The sequence below is a fragment of the Perognathus longimembris genome, chromosome 13 (assembly GCF_023159225.1).
Source record: "Perognathus longimembris pacificus isolate PPM17 chromosome 13, ASM2315922v1, whole genome shotgun sequence".
In the NCBI taxonomy this organism is placed as follows: domain Eukaryota; kingdom Metazoa; phylum Chordata; class Mammalia; order Rodentia; family Heteromyidae; genus Perognathus; species Perognathus longimembris.
The window spans coordinates 7,732,161-7,759,054 of record NC_063173.1 but is presented as its reverse complement, the minus strand read 5'-3'; the positions used below and the strand labels follow the sequence as shown (position 1 = coordinate 7,759,054).

General features: G+C 35.9%; 1 protein-coding gene across 1 annotated transcript in view; it reads left to right on the top strand.

The window, feature by feature from the left end:
- The window catches only part of Dlg2 (discs large MAGUK scaffold protein 2), a 1,704,707-nt gene that overhangs the window by 271,192 nt on the left and 1,406,621 nt on the right, over positions 1–26,894 (top strand). The gene's annotated exons all lie outside the window — the stretch shown is intronic.

The following is a 26,894-nucleotide window of genomic DNA, read 5'->3' as shown; positions in this document are numbered from 1 at the left end:
TTGGTTCTTGACAAGGTTTTAGAAGTCTTTCTGATAGATTATACTTTATAATTACATGATGTTATGAATTCTTCCTTAGCTAACACTGTGATCTTGATCAACTTTTCCTGAATTCAGTTGCTTATTTTAATTCTGTGGAGAACTTAGTAAAGTGTGGATTCTCAGGTATCATCACACACAAAAAAATGTTTTCTTGGAAAAGGTGAGATGAAAACATAGTAATCACTTGGCTTTATTTTTGCACATGCTTGTGCTCCAACCACTTGAGCTCTGGTCCAACTCTTCTGCTGGTTAATTGGAGATAGAATCTCTCAGAATTTTCTGCTTGGGCTGCTTTAAGCTATGATCCTCAAATTTCAGCCTAGTTAGTGTAGGATTATAGGTGTTAGCCACCAGTGCCTGACTTGAAAGTCTGTATTTTAAGATTCCTATTTGATTGTGAAATATGTCTGTATTTTGGCTCTGTAGTGACTCTGTGAAGAGTGGATTGCTCTATCTGCCTGTGTTTTATTGTATGCACAGATGCCTAGCGTCAAGGGTAAATTGCATTATATTTTTATTTATTGTTTTGTGGAAAGCACAATATTAGGAAAAGGAAAATGTTTCGTCGTTCACCAGTAATACTTTTCAAAGTGAGGCCAATGAGGTCATTAGACTCACCTTGTGTAGTTGTTATTAAACAGTAGATCTATAATAATAGAGTGAGATATTAGTAGGAAACCAAACCAAAAAATGGCTTGTATATAATTTACATAAGATAAAATACATAGATCTTGAATGTCTGGTTTAATAAATTTTATTACTTTCATACACTTGTGCAATCTTCATACAAAAAGCCCATTACCTCAGAAAATTCTCTGATGTAGGATTCTTTTGCTTTTGCTTGTTTTCACTGTAGTTAGTGTATCTATCATCTAGAGTTTCTTATGCATGGAATCAAGCAGTAGGCAGAGATTTATGCCAAGCTTCTTTTCTTTGACATAATGAATTTGAGGTTGATCAGAGAGACTGCTAAATAGTATCACATTATACGCATTGATACCAATTATAATTCCAATTATGTGATCCCAAAGACCATAATTATACTTACTGAAATCACAAAAGGTAAATTGTTTTTTCTTAGAGCTGTATTGGAATGTTTTTTTCTTCCACATGTTTTGAACATCAGAACTCCAGCCTTGCAGGCCTTTGGACTTAAGGATTTTATATCCATGGCCGCTGGTTCTGCAGGCATTTGACTTTGGTCTGAAAGCATACCATCACTTTCTCTTGAGGGTTTCAGAATTTGACTGAGCATGCCCACACTATTCCCAGGTCTTCATCTTGTGAGCAGCCTCTTGTGGGGCTTGCTGACCATCATAATCACACGAGTCCATCCATCTAATGAATTTCCTCTCATATCATTTTATGTATATCCTCTTGTTTCTGTGTTCCTGTACAACCCAGTTAAGACAGATTTTTTTTTTGGTCAGGTAAACCTATTATTTTTCTTTTTTGTTTGTTTACTATATTCTTTACAACACAATTGAAGAGAATTGTGAAGTTTTTACCTTAATAAAGGCTATGTTAAGTGTCATAAATTAAATATACTCAGTGGTAAAAGATAAAACCAATGGTGTAGCAACAACTAGATTTTCAAATGGACATTGTATTATACACATTTGTAGACCACAACTACCCTGCAAATATGAATGTATAAAGTATTTTGAGGCTTATAGAAATGAAAATGTAAATGAGAAATATAAAGAGTCTCTCCTACTAAACCATTCAGTTATGTGCTACTTCTGCCCGAGTGTCATACTTGCTTTCAAAAACCACCCTTCACTGAAGAAAAGAGAGCTGTACAAACTCAGGGATCTTCTGAACTACAAATACTTAAAGCTGACACTCCGATGTTTAAATGAGATAAATGATAACTAGAATATGTCTATAAATCTATAAGTTAATCCTATGGACACTAAAAGATAAGTAATTACACTTTGACATGATCAATTAAATAGTACCAGGGTTTACTTCCTAAACCCACGTTTAGAGACTGTCTTTTGTTTATAAGAAAAAGGATTTGTGGTATTTTTATCTCTATAAAGATCTTGTTATTTCTTTAATATTTGTGACTTGTTCATTCAGCTACTTTACTTAGGTCTAGAAATCCAAATTTACCATAATAAACTCAATAATTGAAAAGCTAAATATATGTATTCCCAGTATTTGGTAGACTGAGGCAGGAGAATTTCAAGTTTGAGACCAGCTTCAGTTACATTGTTAAACCTTGACTCAAAGATAAAAACACTTAACAAAAGTTTAAGGGAAACTTAGAGTGATTGCTTTCCTTTATGGTAATTTAATTGCTTTTAGAAAGTAATAAACCATGTTTTTCTTAAAATAATTAAATCCCTCCCTCCCTCCCTCCCTCCATCCCTCCCTTTCCTTCCTTCCTTCCTTCCTTCCTTCCTTCCTTCCTTCCTTCCTTCCTTCCTTCCTTCCTTCCTTCCTTCCTTCCTTCCTTCCTTCCTTCCTTCCTTCCTTCCTTCCTTCCTTCCTTCTCTACCACTTGAGCCACAATTTCAGTCTAGCCTTTAGATTTTCCTAACTTGGCTGACTTCAAACCAAGTTCTGACTCTCAGTCCTAGTCTAACCAAGATCAGTCTTAGTCTCCTGAGTATTTAGGATTACAACTCTTTTGTGTCTGATTTGAATATTTAATTTTTTACATAATTAAAACAAAGGTGAGCTAACTGAAAAGTTTTATAGCACTTAATTTGTAGCTTGGTTGACTTCTGAGTGTAGAAGTCCATGGTTTAGTTACAGAGCATCTGTGAATCTTAAAATATTTTGGACAAACCTTTTTGTATATGCAAATGTGTGCATTTTTTTCTGTAAAATCATTCATAATTTTCATTGTATTTCAAAAGATGTAGCTCTAAATAGTTAGAACTATGAATCTAACATATGATGATTTCTTTTTACAAAGTAACACATCCATTATTTTAGTAATATATCCATTGTAAGAAAATAAAAGGGGAAGTTCAGTTTTACCCAAGAAAGATTCAGTTATTTTGTTTTCTTATTACATAGAGGTCTAGCAATCTAATGTCTATACTCCTTTGCTGTAACTACATTTCACAAACCATTTTAGTTTTCTGTGACCTTTATATGGTAGAATGAGAGAGAGAAAAATCCAGACTTTGTATAGATGTTGTCATTCTGATGTCTTATAAGCTGAATACAAGGTGACACAATGAAAAAGTATGGGTGATACTTGTAATGTGAATCATATAAGGGTGTTGCACTTGGTTTCTCTTAAATATTACTTCTGTCCAGATAGATTTCCCTCCATTCCTCTCCTCCACGTCTCTTTCTCTCAGTTTTTGTGTACAAAGACATCTCTCTATTCATCTTTTGTATTTGTCTGTAGAAAATTTCAAGGAAGAGTTCATTTGTTACATAGACTTTAGATAAGCACATTAATTCCATGATGATTATGCAAGCTAACTGGGTTTCTTTTTTTAAGGAACTTCATTGTGTTGTTATAATAATAAAATATCCTGAATTCTACTGTGATTTAAAATCAGCATATGTTCTGGACAAATGTCCCTGACCATTGTGTTGTAGTAAATTCAGTTTGTAATGAGCCTGCAAAATGATTTTGAAAAATTTAAGGACTTGTAGCCTGGTTGACATCATAAATTGGTTCTACCAACATTATTTTGACCATGGAAACCAACAACCTCTTCTGTTCATGTCTCTCACTCCCTGAGAACCAACTGTTAAAAGCTGACCAGTAGTACATCATTGCTGGGTTTATATATTTTCTCCATTAGGATTGCAAAATACATATTGTTTATTAATGGCAACCCAAATAGAAAGTTCAAATAAGACAAGTTTCTTTTTTTTTAAATAACAACTCTGCAAATACTCTGAAGTCTGAAATTCCAAGTGTGTGTGTGGAACCTCCCACTTGTCATGTCCATTATAGATATTGGAAATATCACTGGAATGGAAGTGAAGGGTCTAGATTCAAATTCCTTTTAGATGACTAATGTTACAACCTGGAGTATTCACTTCATCTTTTAGAGTTTAGTTTCTCTAAGTATAAAAGTAGGAAAATCTGAGAGGGATTTTCTTGTGTTTATAAAGCCACCCTTGTAAAACTTCTCATTCTAGCATTAAGATGATAGGTAAAGATAGCCACAACCCAAAATGTAATGTTTCATGAGAAATAATACTTATGATTTTTTATACATATTATAGTCACAAAACAGAAATGTTCAAATTTTTACTTTTTAAATAAAGACTGGAAAATGGGATTGCATGAAACTGCAGAGCTTCTCCATGGCAAAGGACATACCTTGTAAGAGAAATAGAAAGTCTTCAGATCAGGAGAAGATCTTCTGGCCATACAACAAGACAAGGGCCTCATAATTAAAATATACTTAGAACTCAAAAAATTAAGTTCCCCCAAAACAAATCCTCAAAGAAACCACTGGCTCATTAGTAAGTGGGCTAAAGACTTAAAGAGAGACTTCTCTGAAGAGGAAATGAGAATGGCTAAGAGGCACATGAAGAAGTGCTCTACATCACTGGCCATAAAAGAAATGCAAATCAAAACAGCATTGAGATTCCACCTCACCCCAGTAAGAATGCCCATTATCAAGAAAACTAATAACAGTAGATGCTGGCAGGGATGTGGCCCAAAGGGATCCCTACTACACTGTTGGTGAGAGTGTAAATTGTTCAATCACTCTGGAAAGCAGTAGGGAGGTTCCTCAAAAGGCTAAACATAGAGCTGCTCTATGACCCAGCAGCCCCACTTTTGGGCATTTACCCAAAGGATCACAAATAAGACCATACTAAAGCTACTAGCACAACCATGTTCACTGTAGCATTATTTACACAGCTAAAATATAGAATGAACCCAGATGCCCCTGAGTAGATGAATGGGTCAAAAAATTGTGGTATATATATATATATATATATATATATATATATATATATATATATATATATATATATATATATATATACAATGGAATTCTGTGCTTCCATCAGAAAGAATGACATTGCCCCATTTGCAAGGACGTGGGAAGACTTGGAAAAAAATAATACTAAGTGGAGTGAGCCAGACCCAAAGAAGCATAGACTCTGTGGTTTCCCTCACTGATAACAATTAGTATATGTCTAGGGCAGTCCTAGTAGAGGATCATAAGAGCTCAATAGCTGTGTACAAATGATCACATAAGATTATGCTAAGAGAAATGAACTCAAAGTTATGGAAACAAGCAGTTCATCATTGTTATTTTTCTTTTTAACATACTACGTGAAATGATTTCTTTTTGTTTATCTTCCTTATCATAGGTTTAGCTCCTGTTGTTACTGTGTTTTAATTGGGCACCCTAGGTATTGTATATATGTTTATCTGAATTAGGGAAGGGAAATTCTAATTAAATATTTATATAACACATCAAAGCTGTCTATAAACACAATTTTAAAACAATAGTTTAACTATTTTAGTAGAAAGAAAAACATTGTAGATATAAAGTGATAGAATTACTGAAGCAGATTACTGAAAGAGTTGGTAGCTGGATCTCTACAGCAAATGAGAAAGTCTGAACCTGCTAAAAGGCAAGAGATTATACTACATGGTCTCTTTTTAATGTACATGTCATAAAAGCACAAAATTTCTTTATTATAATTAATTTACAATATGCAAACAAGTTGAGCAATAATATATATATAAAGAATGTAAAAGTGGGGCATTCTTTTGACATCTGTTAATTCCATGGGCGAGAGCTGTTTGGACGGTGCTCCAACCTCCAGTAGTAAAAGAGTGGCTAGATGGCAGAGCTGTGTCATTTTTAAGAAATAATTTTCTGGGGCTGGGGATATGGCCTAGTGGCAAGAGTGCTTGCCTTGTATACACGAGGCCCTGGGTTTGATTCCCCAGCACCACATATACAGAAAATGGCCAGAAGTGGCGCTGTGGCTCAAGTGGCAGAGTGCTAGCCTTGAGCAAAAAGAAGCCAGGGACAGTGCTCAGGCCCTGAGTCCAAGGCCCAGGACTGGCCAAATTAAAAAAAAAAAAAAAGAAAGAATTTTCTTCTTGTCAATGTCCTCCCACTCCTTAAGTCTAGTGAGAAAATTAGTTAGCTAGAAACTTTTCGATGTCCCCCCAATTTCTCCTGTATATTGGAATTTAAAAAATTTACTCAACTGAGAAAATTTTGGTGTTTAAGTGCTTATCAAAGAATGACTATAAAGGTCATGAGATTGGATTTCCATTCAGTGATAAGAAAAGTACTTCCTCCAGTGTATTAGGTTAAAGGAAACATAGGGAGAAAATGAAGTTACTTTCTGGCTTTATTTCATGGTTCTTGCTTATCTTACCTACTGATTCAGAGAGGTGAAATTATAACAAAAGGCATATGGATAGCAAGTGTCTGACTGCACAGTGTGGGTTTATGACTTCCAGATGAATATTTGCAGGTCCATTATAAGTGGTAGAAGGGTATACCAAAGACTACAAGATCCCATCTTCTCTGTTTAGGAAGATTGGATTAACATGAAAAAATGATAAAATTTCCTGTTGTGTAACTGATGGTAATTCTACTCAGCAGAAGTTTAGTGAAATAAAATGTCAGTGTACATAGGGGTATTGATAAAGATGTAATGGGAGATGAAGTGAAACTTACAATCGAAAATATGCATGCTATATATATTCAAATCATGAAGCATTCAGAATATATAAGAACTTTTACAGCTCAACAGTTAAAATGACAAATAACTCAATTAAAAGTAGGCAAAGGATTTGAATACACTTTTCTCCAAAGAAGATAAACAAGTGACTAATAAATACCGAGAAAATGCAGAATACATTATTCATTAGGAAAGCAAAAGTCAAAACACATGAGATTAGCTGGGCACTTGTATAAGCACACTATAATCCCAGCTACTCCGGAAGTAGTTAATTTATATCTGTAATTCTGGATTCTCAGGAGGTTGAAATAAGGCCACCCTGACAAAAGGTCCACAAGGCCCCAGCACAACTAATACCTGGATATGATAGGGTACATCTTTGATTCCACTTTGAGAAAGGTTGAGCTCAGTAGGATTACAGTTCCAGGCCAGCCCAGGCCAACATAACTGTGAGATCCCATTTCAACAGAAAATGTTGGAAGTAGTAATACATGCTTGTTAACCAAGTTATAATGGGAGCATAAATGGAAGGATTGTAGTCCAGGCCAACCCAAGCAGAAAAGATCCTATCTCAAAAATAACCAGAGCAAAGAGAGTTGGAGCCTCAAGTGGAACAGCAACTGCCTGGACAAGTATAAAACCCTGAGTTCAAACCTCTTTACCAAAAAGAATGGAATCACTTCATAACCACGAGGACGGTGTAATAAAAAGGACAGGCAAAAGTGTTGGCTAGGATATGAAGAAAGTTCAATGTTTATATACAAGTAGAAATGTAAAATAGTGCAGCTGATTTAGAAAACAGCTGGAAATTGCATCAAACTGTTGGCAGTAGTGTAACCACATAATCCAGAAATTTCACTAATAGGTTTATATATCCAAAAAAATTGAAAGAACACGCCCACACAAAAACCTGTACATAAATGTTCATAGCAGCATGCAGCATTATATTGACTAAATGTCCATCATCTAATAAACGTAAAAATAATGTAGGAGCCTCAAACACATTACACACATGTATAAATATAAATATAAATACACACATATATATTTCCTGTGTACAAAATAGGTAAATATGTACAGATAGAAAGTAGATTAATGTTTGGGCTAGATAGTAACTGCTAAAAGAAGAATTCTTTTCAGGTTAATAAAATCTTGTGAGATTAGGCAAGGATAATACACAAAAAGAACCACTAAATTGTCTCTCAAAAGCTAAACTCTTCTGGTATTTATATGTCAATTTTTAAAAAAAGAATAAAATATATTTTTCTCCAAAGCCCTGGAACTCTCCACATTGACATAGAGCATGTGTGAACTTAAAAGAAAAAAATGAGGTACATTCTAGTACCATGATAGTTCAGGCATCTGAGAATAAAAAGAACAGTTCCTTGAGTCACAGAAGTGTCAGAAGGAATAAGAGGATTGGTAAAGATCAAGGAGTCTCAAACTTCAATGGGAGAAATAGTAGGACTTGGTGAAATATTGTACTTTAGGACAATTAAAATGAAAAAATTTACAATGAAAAATTGAGTCTTCTAATTCCAGATAAAATAAAATCCCAGATAACATTTCTAACATTTCATAAGTGCCTATAAATGTTCATATCTCTCCATTTTCAACTTCAATGGTGATTCCACTTTCTGAGTTTCATGTGTGTTACAACAGTTACTGGCCAATGAGGTGCTTCGTCCATAGTCCCCACCCAGGTTCCCCTTTTATGAACGCTTGGCCTCCCTAAGCAACCCATTGAAGGTGCACCGGAGTTCTGCATCACAATCTTCTCATCACAATCTCATCAGAGTTCCTAGGATGAGTTAAGAAATTGAAGATAATGTTGCAAGATTATATTGATAATAATTACAGTTATTTTATGGCATTATATCTATATACTGAACCCAAAATGTATGTTCTTTCCTATTTGAGAATAACTTTGTAACTCAACTGTTTCTTCACTGTTTCTAGTAATTTCATAGTTTTTGTTTTCACATTTAAGTTTCCAATTCATTTTAAGTTGATTTTTTTTCTGTTGGTATGTGATGAGAATTATAGGTCGACTTTCATTCTTTTGCCTATTGGTGGACAGTTTTTCCAGTACCATTTATTGAAAAGTCAGTCTATACCGTATGTGTTTCTGATGATTTACTGAAAACCACTTGACTATAAATATCTAGATTTATTTCTGCATTGTGTATTCTATTCCATTGCTCTATGTGGCTGATTTCCTGCCAGGACCATGTTGTATTTATTTTATCTTTCTAGCACCTTTTTAATTTCAGTTATGATTTCAGGCATTCTTTTGTTCTTCTTGCTCAATTGCCTTGGCTATGAAGAATCTTTTGTTGTTGCATATGAAATTTTAGATTCTTTTTTAATTTTTATGAAGAATTCCATCAGAATTTTGCTAGGAATTTCATTGCATATATAGATCAGTTTTTGTTAATATGACACTTTCAATTTTAGTTCTTTTAATCCATAAACAGGATGTTTTTCATTTTTTATATCTTTATTTTCATCAGTGTTTCATAGTTTAATGTAGAGATTTTTTACATTCCTGTTGAAATATATTTCTAAGTTATTTGTATAGCTACTACAGATGGGATTTATTTTAAACTTTTTACTAGCATATATTAACTGTACAAAGTAATGTTTCATTGTGATAATTTTTATACATGCACATTGATTTTAGTTTCCCCTATTATACTCTCTTGTTTTCTCATCTCCACTTATTGATTTTGGTATCTTAATTTTATATCCTGAAATTTTATTTACATACCAGATAATGTCATTTGCAAGAGGGATAATTTGGCCTTCTCATTTCCAATTTAGATCATTTTTCTTTCCTTCCTTTCATTTAATTGCTCTTGCCATGGCTCCCAGTATTATGTTGAATAAGAATGGAGAAAGTAGGCATCTTTGTCTTATGTTAAATGTTTTACATGGTCAGTCTTTTCCAAGCCAAATTATGCATATCTGAATTTGTTTATCCTGGTTTTACCCAAGAAAAATTTTATTGTTATATGCATTTTGATAATAGTTTTATCTTTTAGCTGATCTTTATATGAATCAGTTTTAGTAATATTCAGTAATTCTATTGAGATGTGACTCCATGAGTTCTGTTTTTGGATTATCACATATAATGTTTAGTTTATCCATTAATGCATAAATGGTTCTTACTGTCAAAGTTTTCTCCTAATAATAATCAGATGTGTTAAGACAACCATGAGTTTAAAAATATCCTACTTTAATTTGGAAATGGGGAATGAATGATATTTGTTTAAAATAAAATTCATCCATTATATATATATGTTGATTTAATTTGCTACACTTTTTGAAATATATATTCTGAGGCCCAGTGGTAAAGAGCTTGAATCTCTCATTCTCCAACACATTTCTAGCAATGCAAATAAAAATCATATTCTTTGTTTGAACTTAGTGCCTCAAGTTCTGGCTTACCTTTTTCATTTCAAGACCAATGGAGTACCCATTTGAACCACATATGCTCTTTTGGCTTTTTGCTAGGTAATTGGAACTAAAAGTCACAGGGCCTTGTCTGCCTGGGGGCTTAGAACCTCAATCTAAAATCTGATTCTCCTGAATATCTAAAGTTATAGATGTGAGCCACCACTGTCCAATGGCTCAGATTCGGAATCTGCTATTAGTAGGTATTGATTAAGATGGCATAAAGAAGTTTTCAAAAATGACATATATAATGTATTATAACTTAGAATTCTCCACTTCCATGCTCCAATCCATTCATTTATTCATTCTATGAATTTGTATTGAATTCTCTGAAAATGTACTTGTCAGGCATGAACTAAACTGTTGTGTTTATTATGTTAGCCACTGGCTAAAATCTGAATCATTATATATGTAATGTGAAATACAGGACAAGCCAAGTATTTAGTTCTAAAATAACATGTTTTATTATTAATTTTATGTTGATTAAGTATAGAAATAGGAGTTTTTCACTATAGGTAAAACCAAATAAGATATGTTAGTTAACTGCTTTTTTTTTACCTGTTCATCTTTATCTTTTAAAAATGTGATGAGGAGAAAGTATAAAATATATTGTAAGATTTACAATTGCAATTTATATTGACATGGCAGTTATGATAGATCTAAGCAATAAGAGGTAATCTACAGTATCAGCACATAGAAGTTCTCAAACAGCTAATGAGGAAGTGAAAATTCCAAAAATTAACAGAGCAATAAATAACATGGACCATGCTATATCATTCACATAGATTGAAATCACTTTTCTGAAACTACCATTATATGTGATCCAAATCAAGTGGCTTAAATATTAGTACTGTTTTCCCACAAAATGGGGGAGTGGTGCTGATTATGAAGTACAGTTCTTATACTATTCAAAGTGTGTGTGTGCCTCTCACACACACAGACAGAAAGTTGTACGTGTGTCGGCCTAAAATATTAGCAGGCTTTCTAAGTATCCAAAGTTATTACATAACTCATCAGCCCCCATCTGCTTAAGAAGACTTCCAAAGTCAGGTAAAGAGACCGTCATGAATTCTTTTTGTTGAGAAAGGAAAAGAAAAAGCAAATCCGAAGATTTTCTTAAAAGAAGATTCAAAGAGAAAAAGAAATCTAAACTTGATTGAAGATGCTATTTTGAAATTGGCTTTTGCACATTTTCTGCAAACCAAATTGTCTCTTGGTGTATCTGTTGCCAAAAGGCAAGTTTAACTGAAAATACAAATGCTCACACTTTAAAACCACCCGTTGGAAATAAAAGAAGAGGCAGACAAAATAATGAAAACATTTTAATGCTTATACATAAGTACTATTTGGGGGAATGTTTTAATAAGCAAATGTTTATTTTGGTTGCCTACAATATTCTCTTGGATTCTAGATACATACATTTCAACCCACATTCCCCAGTTGCCATAACAACTTGATGCATTTGTTTCTCTTGTATCATTTTTTTAACATTTTTTAAAACTTTGGTTGCTATGATAACACAGTATAGTTGTTAAATTTATTCTATTCACATTTTGTTCTACTAGAAACTGGTAATTTACTTTTATTTTTCTCTAAAGAAGCTTATATGACAGGAATGAAGTAAGGAAACTTATGGCCTAAATTTTAACTCATGTTTATATTAAAATTTAATTATGTGCATTAATTTATGCCCACCTGATGTAACTTTTGTGGCATAGAAGGTAGCTAGCAGTTATCTAATTTCACTCAAAAAGGAGCCCAGACTTTTATTATACCAAATGAGGGAAATGGGTATATTGGATTACAAGTGCATCTCCAAGCACAACTTGAACCAGTTTTAGCTGAGTATCAGAAAATAGTCACATAAAAATCTGTCATTTCTGGCTTTCTTATTAACTTCTTTGTTCCTCTGCAACACTGGAATTTTTTCTTACAATGAATGAATCCTTGGCTTAATAAAGATTTCTAATCTATACTCATTTGTTCCTCCTAAAAGACAAAACCAAATGTCTATTTTGTAGTATTCGATATTGAAGTAGCACAGGGCTGTGCCTACATCAACTTTCGTTCATTCAACTAACTCCTAGGTGATTTTCTGATTGCACTTAATTGTAAATATCTCACTTAGAAACAATAGTGTGTTATTACATTCCAACTCTAAACCTTGTTAAATTTGAACTGGTTTATTGGAGTCACACTAAGGTATAAGAGAAAAATTGCAAGGAACCATGGTCAAACAGGCTTATTAGACTTCCATAGTTACTTGTTTGCAACCCGTGGAATTATTTATTAGCTAATTCTAAGAAAAATGCAAAATGAGTTACAACAATTGACTTAAAGGGTTGTTTTTTTTTAAAAAAAAACTGAGAATCGAATGAGGTAATATTCCTGAAAGATATAGTACAGTGCTCAGCACATTCTGATTCTTCTTTTTTTCTATTTCTTTTCGTTGAGCATCAGTGAGAGATATCAGAAATTGGTAGCAGATACAACTAAGGTCAGATCTCTTCTCCTAACCTCTTCTCATAACTAACTTAATATTCAGAGATTTTTTTTTTTTTTTTGCCAGTCCTGGGGCTTGGACTCAGGGCCTGAGCACTGTCCCTGGCTTCTTTTTAAAGCTCAAGGCTAGCACTCTACCACTTGAGCCACAGCACCACTTCTGGCCATTTTCTATATATGTGGTGCTGAGGAATCGAACCCAGGGCTTCATGTATAGGAGGCGAGCACTCTTGCCACTAGGCCATATCCCCAGCCCCGATAACTAACTGAATATTCAGAAGCAAAGGAGCATGGCTAGTTTGGATTATTTGTGGCTGCGGTTGTCCCTTATGCCTGTCCAATGCAGTCAATAGGCTATAGCAGCAGAAAACCATTATATCTGATGCCATCTCATGTTCCGTGAATGTATTTGTGTGAAAACACAGATCCAACCACACCTTAAGTTTAACAGGGTAAGGCTTGTTTAAGGCTTTGTGTCAGTTCTGGAGCCATGTTTGCCTTTTATATCCTTAAAAATGTCATTTACTTTCTCCAAGTCTCAGGTTTTCCCACATTTGTAACACAATCAAAATGTATTTAGCACCTATGGATAACATCTACCCAGGGGTTTGCTGATCAGTATCACAGGCAATAAATGTAACATAGTCATTAATACTGGACTACTGTGGCTGGGGAAGGTATTTATTGGCTCATTAGAATTTAGAACCCTAACTAGTTTGTTTGGGAACCAGGGCCAACTTCTGTCCTGGCTGGAAAACAGAAGGTTTTAAGAAAACTTGAGCGTCCAGAGCTGCTTCTAGGCATGCTGATCTTTAACCTCTGACAGCAAGGCAAATGCTTGCTGTCCCTCAGTCACCTGCAAACACAAAAGTGCTGATACTCTGACAGGCTTGGCTAGGATTGGCTGGGAAATGAGTGTTGTGCTTCTAGATTGAAAAAAACAAATGTCTTCACCTGAGAAACTGAGAGGCTGGAACCGCCAAGTGACTGTGATCCTATTCTTTCTCAGTGCCTAAAGCACTCTGGAGTAATAAGGCAGAGCACCGGGGAGATGCATCAACTCTGTGAGGCCGCTAGGGTGTCATTTAGAACATCTCTGCTGGAACAATGGAGTCATATAAATTTCAACCCACGGACTCTAGTTACCATGGCAACTTGATGCACTTGCTTTGAAGTATCTTCCTCCCATTTACTTCCTTTTTATTTTTAATCATCAGGATTTTTACCGTGCCAATAATTTCCTAAATTCGGTTGTGTCTTCCCTCTCTTCCATCTACCAGCTAGATTTCTGAATATGTTGCTGGGGAGTGATTTTCATTTAAAATTAATAGCTGTGTGTGTGTGTGTGTGCGTGTGCGTGCGCGTGTGTGTGTGTGTTCACACAGCCATGCTGCGCTTGGAAGCTAGCCTCTTTCCTGCTTGTCTTCCTTATCTCTCTCTCTCTCTCTCTCTCTCTTCTCGCTCATGCGTGCACACACACACACACACACACACAAGCACGCATACACAAGGGCAAATAATTAAGTTGCAAAATGTATATATTTCAAAACCTTTCCATGCTTTGAAACCATTTATTTTGTGTTAAGTAAAATTACAGTGGCCATAGCTCAATTCTAAAACAAATGGTTTACTATTTCCTTAGTAACTGGAATGTGGCAAGGTTATATAACGTGTATAATTTTCCTTGCATTTTTCTTAACTATATCATATTTAAATTGTGAAGAGAAGTGTGTTTCAGTGCAAAAACATATGCTGATTTGGATATTCATTTAGATTACATGACCTCTAAGCTATGTGACCAGGGGCAAGGTAATCATTCTCAGCCTCATATTAAAGTGGATTGATAATTCCCTTTTAAGATGTTTGTGAGGCATCAATTGAGATATTATATGTAGAGAACCTATTATAACGAGGTTCTGCAATAATAAGTCCTGGGATATTATAAACAGCATTTATCCTTTCATTCATTTTTCTTTTTATTCTAATGAACAAAATGTATTAAAATAAATTCTATGACTCTCATGTATTTGTATTTTCTTCATTATCACACATATTTGCAGATCACAAAGGTAAGGAAAATATGAAAATATTAAAGCAGAATGATGCTGGCAATGTAAAGAGCTGAGCTTGAAGAGGCTATTTTATGGAAACATCAAAAGGAAGCTTCTTGTTCCATTCAGTTATTATCTTTTATCTGAGACCAAACAGGTTCAAAGTGTCAAGCTAATAGGATATGTAAAAATCTGTTCTGCCTACTGATAAACAACAGTTGGTACCACCACAAGCTTTTTTTCATGTAGGAAGTGGTTGAGGCATAAGTACATTCTAAATATAAATATGTATTTAATCAGGAGCAACAGGGATGTGGACAAACAACATTAGGCATGCAGGCAAAGGATTATTGCCAACTTGTGAGTGTGACGGTTGCTGTGGCATTTGTGTGCGGTGTTGACAGGGAAGAATAACAGGGAGACAGAAACAAAATTGAATTGTGCAAGGAAAATTGCAAATAGGACACGACACTTGCTCTTTAAAAATATCTGGCCTTTCAGAGAGAAAGTTGCAAAAATATTAAGGAAAAAGAGGGATCATAGAAAACTATTGAATGAATGTCTCTAACTTATAGTAGCTAAAATATAGTTTAAGAAACAAAAATAGGTATCAAGGAAGGGATGTAATTTTTTCTTTAGTATTGCCAAATGAAAGTGTTAGATATTTAATAATTTCACATTTCTATTTCATAAATTGATTAATGTTTTCTTGAATAATTGAAGGATAATTGATTGGATCTGGTTAAAATTCAGAAAGAATAGATTTTGTAATCCAATTGAAACAAATTAGAACACTTGTCTTGCTTGGTGGTAACTGAATAATTTGACACCGTAATCAGCATCAGTGAGGTTTACTGTCTATCTGATAGAGAAAATGAATTTGGGTCTAGATTCTGCCATGAAACTCTGTGTGAACTTGGACAAATCCCTTTCCTTTTGTTGATCTTTTAGTTAGATGTGTTAAACGAGGGAGTTAATCTGTAGGTGATATTTTCCATAAGTATATCTGTAACCTTGACATTCCCGGACTCTCTGTTCTATTTACTACTGCTATTTCACTCTATATCTGAAACTAAGGCCTTTATTTTCAAGAGCTTATTGAAGCAAAAATTTAGATTGAATTTCAAAATCAGATCCTGAAAGTAACACAAGAGGGCATATTGTAGATATTTCAACTCTTGGCTGGATTTTCTAGAAAGTAGGTAGTTTATATAGGATCTGAATTTCTAGCAGTAAAATAGCACAACATCCTCAGCTTAAGAAAGGATTTTATTTTGCTTCTCTTTTTGCACATTAATGTACATGTACTTTGTGAAAAGCCATGTATGAGGTTGATTAAAATATTTAATAAAATTGCAGTGTTATTCACCATAGAAAATGTAGAACTATTCAACATAAAGAACAAAATAAACATACCATCACATAATATCCAATATCTGGAAGTAATTATTTTGATGACATTTTTTTTTTCTCAGTACATTCAGCCCTCTATATCTATGAGTTCCATATCAGTGGGTTTGGCCAACCACAGATCAAAACTATTTGTCCATTTATTTAGCAGTACTGCGGTTTATTATAAGTAATCAAGCAATGATTTAAAATATATGGGAGGGTGTGTGTAAATTTTATGCAAATAGTATGCCATTTTAGGTATGGGATTTGAGCATCCATGGATTTTGGTACCCATGGTCATATTCTGGAACCAATGCTGTCAAAAAGAGCTATCTCCTTGTCACCATTTTAATCATTTATTATATCTAAGTTAGATTTACTATTTTTCACTTTCTATTTTGCATTGTCTGGGCTAAGAACTGAATACCTCAAAGTAGGGTGTTAAATATTTGAAAAGAAGGCTTTCAAAAAGCAAGGTTTCTTCAACCTTCTTCCGCCTTCCTTTCTCCTACTTTTTTTTGACCCCAAGGTGGATCACAGAAACAATTCCTTTCCCCTAAACCAAAGCATAAATCAGGGGAAAATCATGTTCTGCCCTGTCTTTTCCCTTCCTGGTGGTTCTGTGACAAGTGTTCTGCCTCAGACTTGGGGGGAAAAAGATCATACAGAGAGCTAGGAAAGAACTTGAGCATTGGTCCTTGCTGGAGATTCCATTCCTTCCTACTTTACAATCAGGACTTACTGTTTGGGGCCGCCCTCCCATTTCCACCCCTAATCACATCTTTCCACAACCATCCTTGTCTTCTACTAGCTATATCCCAAGACAGAGTTTTCCCTGGGGCATCTGTCTTCATTTCCTTATGAATTCTTTTGTCACGTAAAAATTTTATTGGACTAATTTGTAGTTTCCCCTCTATTAATTGATTTTTGTTCGATTGCTTTCCTGTAGAGCCAGGAAAGGTGGGGGATTGAACAACACTTCCTCCTCCATGGTCCACATGAGGAGATACAGAAATCTAAGTTTCATTTTCCTTTCTTTCATGAAAGATAGGATATTATAGATCTTTTACACCTTGTTTTTTTTCACTTTAACAATAAATCTTGAATACAAAGCTCTCTAAATCAGCTCAGAAAAAACTTCATCATTTTTACACCTGCGAGTTGTCATCCAGACTTTCAGAACCAGTTTCCACTGACAAAGTTTTATCATAGATATGGCTGATTATAGTTATTGGTTAAGATCTACAACCAAAAGCAATTAGAAAGCTAGAATCAAGTGGAAAATGTTTAAGTCTGAAATTATTTCAAAAGCATACAAAAAACTCAGGACAGATATAAACCAATAAACAAGTAAGGCCTATATATTTGTGGGATTGTTACTTAAAAGAATTATTTTTTCATTTTTGCCCTCTACTTCTTCCCTATCATTGTCCTACATTAACCCCTCTTTGGGTCTCTAGTACCTGGGATAATCTAAATTGTTTGATCTAATGTATAAAGTTCTTTTTGATTTCTGCTTTCTTTTTCCACTTAATTATTATTTATTTTTACAAATTCTTGAGCCTACTCCAGCAGTACTAGATAAATGTACTTGACCAACTATCTATATTAATGCTTCAATACTGCATGGAATTGAAATTCCCATTTAAATACTTATTTCATTTCACTGTAAGTTCTTTAAAGTTAGAGTATAAATAATCATTTAGCAAATGTTCATCTAATTTAATCTCTTTGCAATTTCCAGACCACTTTGGACTTTCTATTTGACAAAATTTTCTGCTGATTGTGACTTTTTTTTCAAGTAGTCATAGGTTTGTTTTTTTATTGTGACTGTTTATATATTTATTTCCTCTCATAAAGAGAGGACTTTCCTTTGACTTTCTCTATAATGTCTTGTTCAATGCCTTCCATGTAATAACATTTATTAAATATTTGTTAAAGAAACAAATAAGCTGAACACCTTTCCTGATAACAACTATTCTCCTTTCTTGAGCCCTTAGATTGCATTTATGTTTGACTCTCCTTGTCCAGCTTTTCAAGGAATCCTAAAGGTCTTTATCCTTAGAGTAAACACCGTGAAGTTACTTTTGGCAAAATAAATGACATAGTCTGAAATCATCAGTTATTTGTAATGCTGAAGTGGGGTCTGTTAATCAGCAGCATCTTTTTAAAATCAATGATAGGGAGGAAAAAATAATATCTTCTCCTCATCCATCAATAGTTTCATGGCTGAAACCCCTATAATAAAAACCAGATTGATGAGTAAAGCAGGTAAATTTATTTAGTGCACATTTATGTGATATATAAATGAAAACCCAAAGAAACAGGGAATGCATATTTTTATGCCGTTTGATGAAGAGTAAATAGCTATGTAGAAGAATGATCGTAGAAATGGGTATAATCCAAAGGTAATAAATCTGTTAGAACTTAGTAGAAGGCCTGTTTTCTTTTTCTGTTTGGTCTTATCTTTTCTCTGATGCCAAGTTGTCAAATTTCAGGGTAGCATGCCCTGAGTTCCATCAAACTTCAATCTCACACCTTTGTAGTTATCATGTTTCTTATATCTGAAGAAGTGAATATACAGTGAATTAAGAGTAGATGCTCTGTAAATATCAAGTTCTCCAGAGAACAGCTGGGATATGCTTCAGGCTAATCTGTAACCCTTGTCATTCCTGGAAGATGGAAAGGGGCCTGGCTTCGTGAAGATCTGTTTGACTTACTACTTGCAATTTGTGGTTATTTTTGGTTCTTACAAGGACATTTTGTGCATGATGCTCTCCAGTACTACCAGCACTCATTTCCACACCGAAGAATTTTAGCTCTGAACAAATAGTACAAATAAGTAAACAACTAAATCTAAAAGGCAGTTAAATAGGGTGGGTACATATTTACTGAAGAACTCTAGATTTACTTTGTGTTAAAATTGTGGTTTCTGTTGAAAGGGGTGGCAATGATCAAGGCACATTGTATTCATAAACTGCTTTGTTGAGTGACAACTTCTTTGTACAACTGCTTTAAAATAACAAGACATTTAAAATTGTGATTTGTTTTAATAGGAAAATTTCTATTGTAGGAAAGATGAATCGATTTAAAGTTGGTAAATAAATGTTCAGACATGTTGTACAGACATGTTGTACAGTGTGGGATATATCTGTATAAACACTGTATAATTAAATAAATATCTATGCTCAACTACTTTGTAATCCTTGTTTGTTCGGGGGCTGTGAAAGATACTAAGAGTGTTACAAATGCACTGCCTTCAAGGAGCTGCAAATCTACTGGAGTGGATAAGGCAATGGTGTAATCAGTGCTAAACTCTTTTTCCCTCTAGTCTGGGCTGTTCTTAGAAGAAATGAGCTACATTAATTCTTACTACAGGAATAAAGGAGAAGAATGTACCTTGAGGACACCATGAAATGAGAGTCTATACATAACTGGAAAAAGGGGAAAGGATCAGAACAGGATTTGAAGAGGAGAGAGGCACACAAATCGTGTTTAAAAAACAGAAAGTGGGAGCCTGAGACTAGAAGTAGGTTCTGAAGAAAACGAATTACGTTTTAACAGATTTCAGGTGTTAGGAAATACCAGTAGGCAATTAAAAACATAGCACTAGAAATTGAGATCAGTGTGTTCTCTTAAAGCTTAGATTTGAGAATCAACTGTGACTAAAGACTGAGAGAAGATACAATGGAAAATAATGCTGAACCCAGAGTCTAAATGAAGGAACTAAAACTAAGAGAAAGAGCCACCTGAAATATTGGAAGGAAGGTAGGATAGAGACATGGTTGTGAACATAAGTGTAAGAGTTTTATTTTTATTTTTTTGCCAGTCCTGGGCCTTGGCCTCAGGGCCTGAGCACTGTCCCTGGCTTCTTTTCGCTCAAGGCTAGCACTCTGCCACTTGAGCCACAGCGCCACTTCTGGCCATTTTCTATATATGTGGTGCTGGGGAATCAAACCCAGGGCTTCATGTATAGCAGGCTTCATGTATAGCAGCCACTAGGCCATATTCCCAGCCATGGTGTAAGAGTTTTAAGAAGTAAGAAAAAATCACAGGTGTGAATAGCAGGAGGGAAGGAATGAGGGCTACAGAAAGAGAAGTCCAGGGGCACTGGAAGGGTGCTGGTCAATTCTAAGAGTGCAGCATTCAGGCAAGAAGGGCAGCATTCAAGGAGTCTCAAAGCTGGCTCCCCCATGCAGCTTCTGCCCCCCCGCCCCAGTTTTCTGTTTTATTTGATCTATTCTATTTTATCTCACATTATATATGAACATATATATTTATACATATGCATATGTATATATATATATATTCAAAGAGCAAAAATTTTAGCAGGGTACTGAAAGCTCACACCAGTAATTCTTTGCAGTAATGATGGCGAGACTGTTGTTCAAAGCCAGCTCAGTCACAAAAGTCTGTCAAACTTCCTCATCAAAATAATTGGCAGAAACCAGGCTGGAGGCATGGTTCAAGTGGTAGCATACCAGTAGAGTAAGCAATCAAGGAAGCACAAATTCAAACCTAATACTGGCAAAAAATAAATCAAAACAAAAGCAGAATTTCCACAAATTTAACGGAATCATTTGATTGCTTTTGGTAGGCATTCTTCTATTTAGGAGCATTCCATTTGTAAATTAGAGAGATACAGTCTCAAACTGAGCAGAAGAGGTTGGTTTTTCAGATAGAAAAGATCTGAACTAAACAGAAACAAGGAACAAAAAGAGTACCAATTGCTTCAAAGTTACTTTCCTTATTGGTGTTAAAATAGATATGATTTCCCTATCATACAGGCTTCAATGCACAGGAGCCTCTTTTGACTGATTTCTTGTGAATGTCCCATTTAATTAAAAAAAAACTGGCCTAATTTAAAGCTCTGTCTGATTCCATTCTCTGTAGCATGTGTGAATGCATTTGTTTGGTCTGCACTGTTGTGGAATAAATAGTTCAGAAACCCAATCCAAAATAGTGACCTCCCATAAACGTTGCTTCACACTATTAGCCTTTAGTATTGACTTCTAAGTTCTCTTAAAAATTTCAAACTTTTGGCAACACTGGCCTTGGGTTTCTTCTCTGTAATAAGTGCCTTGGAGATATTTGAGACTATGCCTATAATTAGATAGAGCATTCAGCTTTCCACTTTGCCAAGAATCATCTATCTCTTTCTCAATCTGTTTTATAGCTGGTTTACCTGCAATAATTTAACATTTCAGCCTCCAAATAAGTGATTTCCAAATTAGTATGTATGAAAATGACCTCAACATCTTGTAAAAATAGACTTTGTCTTCCTAACAAAGCACTCGGTGATGGAATTGACAACTGCTCTAGGGAACCACAGTTTGGAAAATTGACTATGTGAGATATAAGGAAGGGATTTGGTGTCCTCTACTCATCCCGTGCATGAGCTTTTCTGTTCAGAAAGAACCAGGTCCTGTTTTCCTTTTAGGTTAGTGAATGAATATAATTTATTATAACTTGAATGGAGCTTATTATGGCTTCTTTAAGTTATTCTGTTTTGTACTGTTATTATTTTTACTACTATTATGTCTTTTAAGAAGGATATTGATTTTGGTGAGGAGCATGTCAGACACACTGCTAGCTTTAGAGCAAGAATGATCAAAGTCTTTTTGATCTTGTTGTGAAAGAATAAAGGAAGTAAAGATGTATAGAAGAAAATTAGCATTTATATATCAGTCAGATTGACGGCAAATTACCAGGTGAAGTAGTAATGACAGGGATGAAAAGACACTAAAAAATATCAAAACATTACAATTGAATGTTTTGTATTTAGGCAGTGTATATGGGTTCCCATCTGACAAAAGAAAGTCATAACTTCAGTTGAGGTTCAGTTTGCATCACCCATAGATATGACTATAGGAGACCAGAATGCCATCCTAAATTATTATCTGACATACTGATGAAAGCCCCTTCTTAACCCATTGCTAGGTACAATACCAAGCACTGTCATCTCAAACTATGTAGGAAGTTAATATTGTGAAACTCATAGTAGTTCTAGGTCAGCTCAGGCAGTGAAATCTAAGAGGCCCTGTCTCCATGGGGGGAAACTGGGAGTCTTGGCACATGCCTGTAATCCCGGTAATAAGGGAGCCTAGAGGTCATCATGTCAAGTGAGAAAAGGCAAGCTCAGAAAGACAGGTATTGCATCAAAATTACCATAGAAAGAATCAAGGCCTAAAAGTAAAAATCATATTATGGGACTGTTTGGGCAGGGCAGACAGTGGGACTGGGAAAGGGGTAGAGGGGGTATGATATGTATGAAAATAGCAAATTGAAACCCACCAAAATGAGGGTCAGGAAGGAGAAGGTTAAGAAGGTAATCGAGAGTGGGTGGATTTGATCTAAGTATATACTACATGCATGTCATTAAATATTGCAGTGAAACTCTTTGGTTAATTTAAGCTAATAAATATTTTTAAGGGACTTTTCAAGCTGGTGTCAGTGGCTCACACCTGTACAGAACCTTAACTACTCAGGAGTTTGAGATCTGAGGATTATGGTTCAAAGCCAGCCTGTGACTCCAATTAACCACCAAAGAGCCAGAAAGAGAGCTGTGTCTCAAATGGTAGAATTGCTAGCCTTGAGCATAAACACTTAAGGACAGGGCCAAAGCCCTGACTTCAAGCCCCAGTATCAGGACAAAGAAAAGAAGTGTCTAGGATAAGATGAGTTCCATTTGCTTCCTTTCTTTTTATGAGCTCAATTTTCAGAGCATTATTTGGAGTGGAGGCTATCGGCCTTTGCCAGAAGTTCCAATCAGCATTCATCAATATACAGAAACTTGGAGCTCAAAAGGTTTATTACATTGTGGAGTACACAGGTAGACAGCATTTCAGAATTTTCTGCGAGCTTCTGGCAGATCCTAATGGCTTAGGCCTCACTTTAAGAATGCTGACTTAAAAAAAAAAGAATGCTGACTTTGAAGTTGTTGATAGAAGTACTGAGTAAATTAGTGGAGTAAGCCTATTCTCTCTGGTATCCAGAAAACCCAATGCGGTGATAGGACTTTTTCTTGGTGACTGAGAACAGAAAGCAGCAGCTTTTTCTTTGATGATAGCCCTCTTCCCCCCCCCCCCCCCCAGTTTATCACTCCCTTTTGCTGACTGAGTCTCTGACTTGCTAATTAGTAGGACACTACCTATATAACAGCAACATCAAAAGTGAAGCCACTGATACATAATCTTCACAGAAAATGGCAAGGAAGTCCTATGAACAACCCTTTGGAAAGCTTGCCATATAGATGCAAATCCAGTTGGCCTTGGACCCTGACTTCTAGTGGGATATAAAGAAGATGTACCCTGGTCATGGTTTTCATTCAACTCTGACCTGTTTACCACCGTCCTTTTGGAGACCAGGGATGTGGCTCAAGTGGTAGAGTACCACCGTCCTTTTCTATGAAATTAGTGCATTACAATAAAAATCATTGATTTGAAAACAAAAAAGATATTGGAAAGAATACATACCAAGTGTTGCAGTAGGTTTAATTACAGTTATGTCTGGAGCAACTATCAGCCTGGATGTCCCTGAATAGACACATGGGTCAAGAGAATGCAGTATGTATACACAATGGAATTCTACTCTTCTATCCAAAAGAATAATAATGTGTCATTGCAAAGAAATAGAGGGACCTGGAAAAATTATATTAATTGAAGTAAATTAGGCTCCAAGAGACAAAGGTTGCACGTTTGCTCTCATATATGGAAGCTAGAATTAGTTTATAAACATACAAGTAAATAGGTTGGGTGGTATGAAAGTGTATACAAATGTAATAACTGAAGTACAGTGATTCAAGGGAGAACTCAAATTGTGTAATTCTTTAGAAAGGCAACGTTCCACAAATAAACACCAGGAAAGGAGTTCTTGAAATGAGTGGGCTGGAATGGAGGAGAGAAGGGTAGGCAAATGAAGAGAAGGAGCGGGGGAGGGGGATGCTGTCACAATTTCAATGTATAGCTTACAGCATTAAGAAGAATGAGGGAAGGGGTGGCTTGGGAGGGACTGGTGAGAATGTTGTAAAGGGGTAACAGTGATGGAGACACATTGTCTTCATGAACTTACTTTGTTGAGTGACAACTGCTGTGTAAAACTGTTTAATTAAAAAAAAGGAATGAATTCTTCAAGCAATAATCTACATACAGTAGTAGCTTCCATTGATCCTTTAAACAACCACAACAACAGCTGGCCTTGAGTGGCTTTTAAGAAACGGCTGTCTTACATAATTCCTGCTGCCTTTTAAGTCCTTAAACAAGACGGTGATTTCCATTTCTTCTGAGATTCTCCATTGTTTCTACTGGGCCTGAGAGAAAATGGGGGAGAGAACTGGGGACTGACTCAGACATCCTATGAGCGTTTCCACACTGGCTCTCCCTGGTGAGGAGAATTCCTTCTGTTCCTTACTGGTGTTTACAGTAAACTATTAACACCAATTATATATTTAGCAAAAGCGTGGCACACGGAGTTGCTCCAGTGCCTCGCGTACAAGGCTGCAGTAACCCCATCCAAACCTCCCAATCTCCAATGTGTGGCTTGGAGGCCCCGAGAGCCACGGAGTCCGACATCTGGGCCTTGAAGGTCTTGATGAGGTTTGTGCAAGGCTTGGAGAATGGAGACCTCCACGTGCTTGTTCAGGCAGAGGAGAGTTGATTAGCAGAAGCAGAGCTCCGGGCCGCGCAAGCTGGAGATGCGCAGAGGACTCAAGCCAGGGATGCAGGAGACACAGGGAGAGGAGGGGAGGAGATGCTCAGAATCTGGGACCCTCTTAGGTCTGAAGGAAGTGTGGCCCAGGACGGATGAGGACGAGGTGACCTCAGAGGACTAGGAGGTGATGGGGGGCGGGGGGGGAACCTCCCACCTTTCCTAGGTGAGCCCATTGCCTGGGTTACCGTGCTGGGCAGGGACTTCTAGGGAGCACCCAGAGAGAAGCAAGGGAAAGGGCCATTTCTCCCGGGCTGACTTAACAGGTTACAGCCCTTGTTCCATCTTAGAAATAGAGAAACTTTGGTTTTATTTTTAACCTTTTTTTTTTTTTTGAAGTATTTGAGGTCACTTAAAAGGAAGGGAGGGGATCACAAAGCCTGGGGGGGGGGGCAATTCAGCTAGGTCCATGTGAGCAAGGCATGTTTACTCCTGATTTGAATTGCTGTGGTCATGTCTTTCCGCTCAACCAAGCGAGGTCTGCATATTTGAGGTTTATGCAGCCTTGTGCCAGTAATGATGCCAGAATACTGCCAATCCACAGAGTTGTTGATTAAAAGCATCCCTCTTAGGGAGAATAAACCATGGAAACAAATTAAGGTGGACAAGCTAGCTGCATCATTTACATAAGTGTCACAATGTGACCCTCTGGACTATGTTCTATCTATGCATGCATTTATTCATTCAGTTTAATCATTTGTATTTCTTTATTCATCAAATAAATATTTATCCCTGGAGATTGAAAAACAGTAAAATATCCTGCAAGTCCTCCAACCACTCATAGTGGTTGCAAATTTCTCAATGTTCATAATCAGTTTATGTCCATGTTTTTAGAATATTGTCTGGTAAGGGATAAGACTTTCTGCTCACCTAGAATGATTGTGAAGAGCTGAAGTTCTGGTAGTTGGATGAGGAAGTTTCTTCCACCTACACTAGAACTAACAAAAAACATTTGAGAATTTATTTCCCAGGACTCTGTAAGTACTTCAGGCATTTCTCCTCATTAACAAATGTTACGATGAAGGAACATTTGTGTGCACTTGAACATAAAATGTCAACATATTTGTTATCAATTTTTAAAGATGTCCCTCTACAAATCATTTTCATCATTCCATTAGTTCTTGATCTTTTCTCTTGCAGAGAACAATTATCACCAGCAATCCTTTTTTGTCACAAGCAAAAACTAGTGTTTAAGATTTTACCCTCCCCCCCCCACCCCCAGGCAAACTAAGAATACCACCACTTTGAAGATGCTGCTCAAGACACAGGACTTTATTAACTGCAGGACTTTATTAACTGCAACAGCAGCAATACATTACATTTCTAACTTTTTTTTTTTTTGGCCAGTCGTGGGCCTTGGACTCAGGGCCTGAGCACTGTCCCTGGCTTCTTCCCGCTCAAGGCTAGCACTCTGCCACTTGAGCCACAGCGCCGCTTCTGGCCGTTTTCTGTATATGTGGTGCTGGGGAATCGAACCTAGGGCCTCGTGTATCCGAGGCAGGCACTCTTGCCACTAGGCTATATCCCCAGCCCACATTTCTAACTTTTCACACCTCATTTTTTAATAGGGTCATGCTGAGATGGCTGTATGATAAACTAACAGAAAATCTTTCTTTTATATGTCACATTCCCTCAGTTGAAAGAACACAGGCACTTTTACTATGGTCAGTAAGTAAACCTCTTCTTTGCTCAGGAAGTGGATACTATTCATATTATCCAAAGCTATCATTATAAAAGGTCCTTGAAAAATCTGGTTCAGTGCAAAGGCAGTTTGTGTGACTGCTTGTTCTGAGAGGTCCAATAGAAGAGCAGATATCCTTATACTCATGGAAACTCACAAAAGAAGAAAGCCTCATCAGCCCTCCTCTTCTTATTAACCATGCTCAGCTTAGGCCAAATCTTCATTTCACTTTGGATTACTCCCGTTTCAACATTCCCTAGTGTAAATCCTTGAAATTTGGAAACTTCTCTTTGAATAACTGACCCATTTTATGTTTTCTCTTTGGGAGCAATATAAAGATGGGCTAAGCAGTACATTCATATTCTAAAACTGACATCATCATTATCTAATAATATTCACATCTTAGATATTTT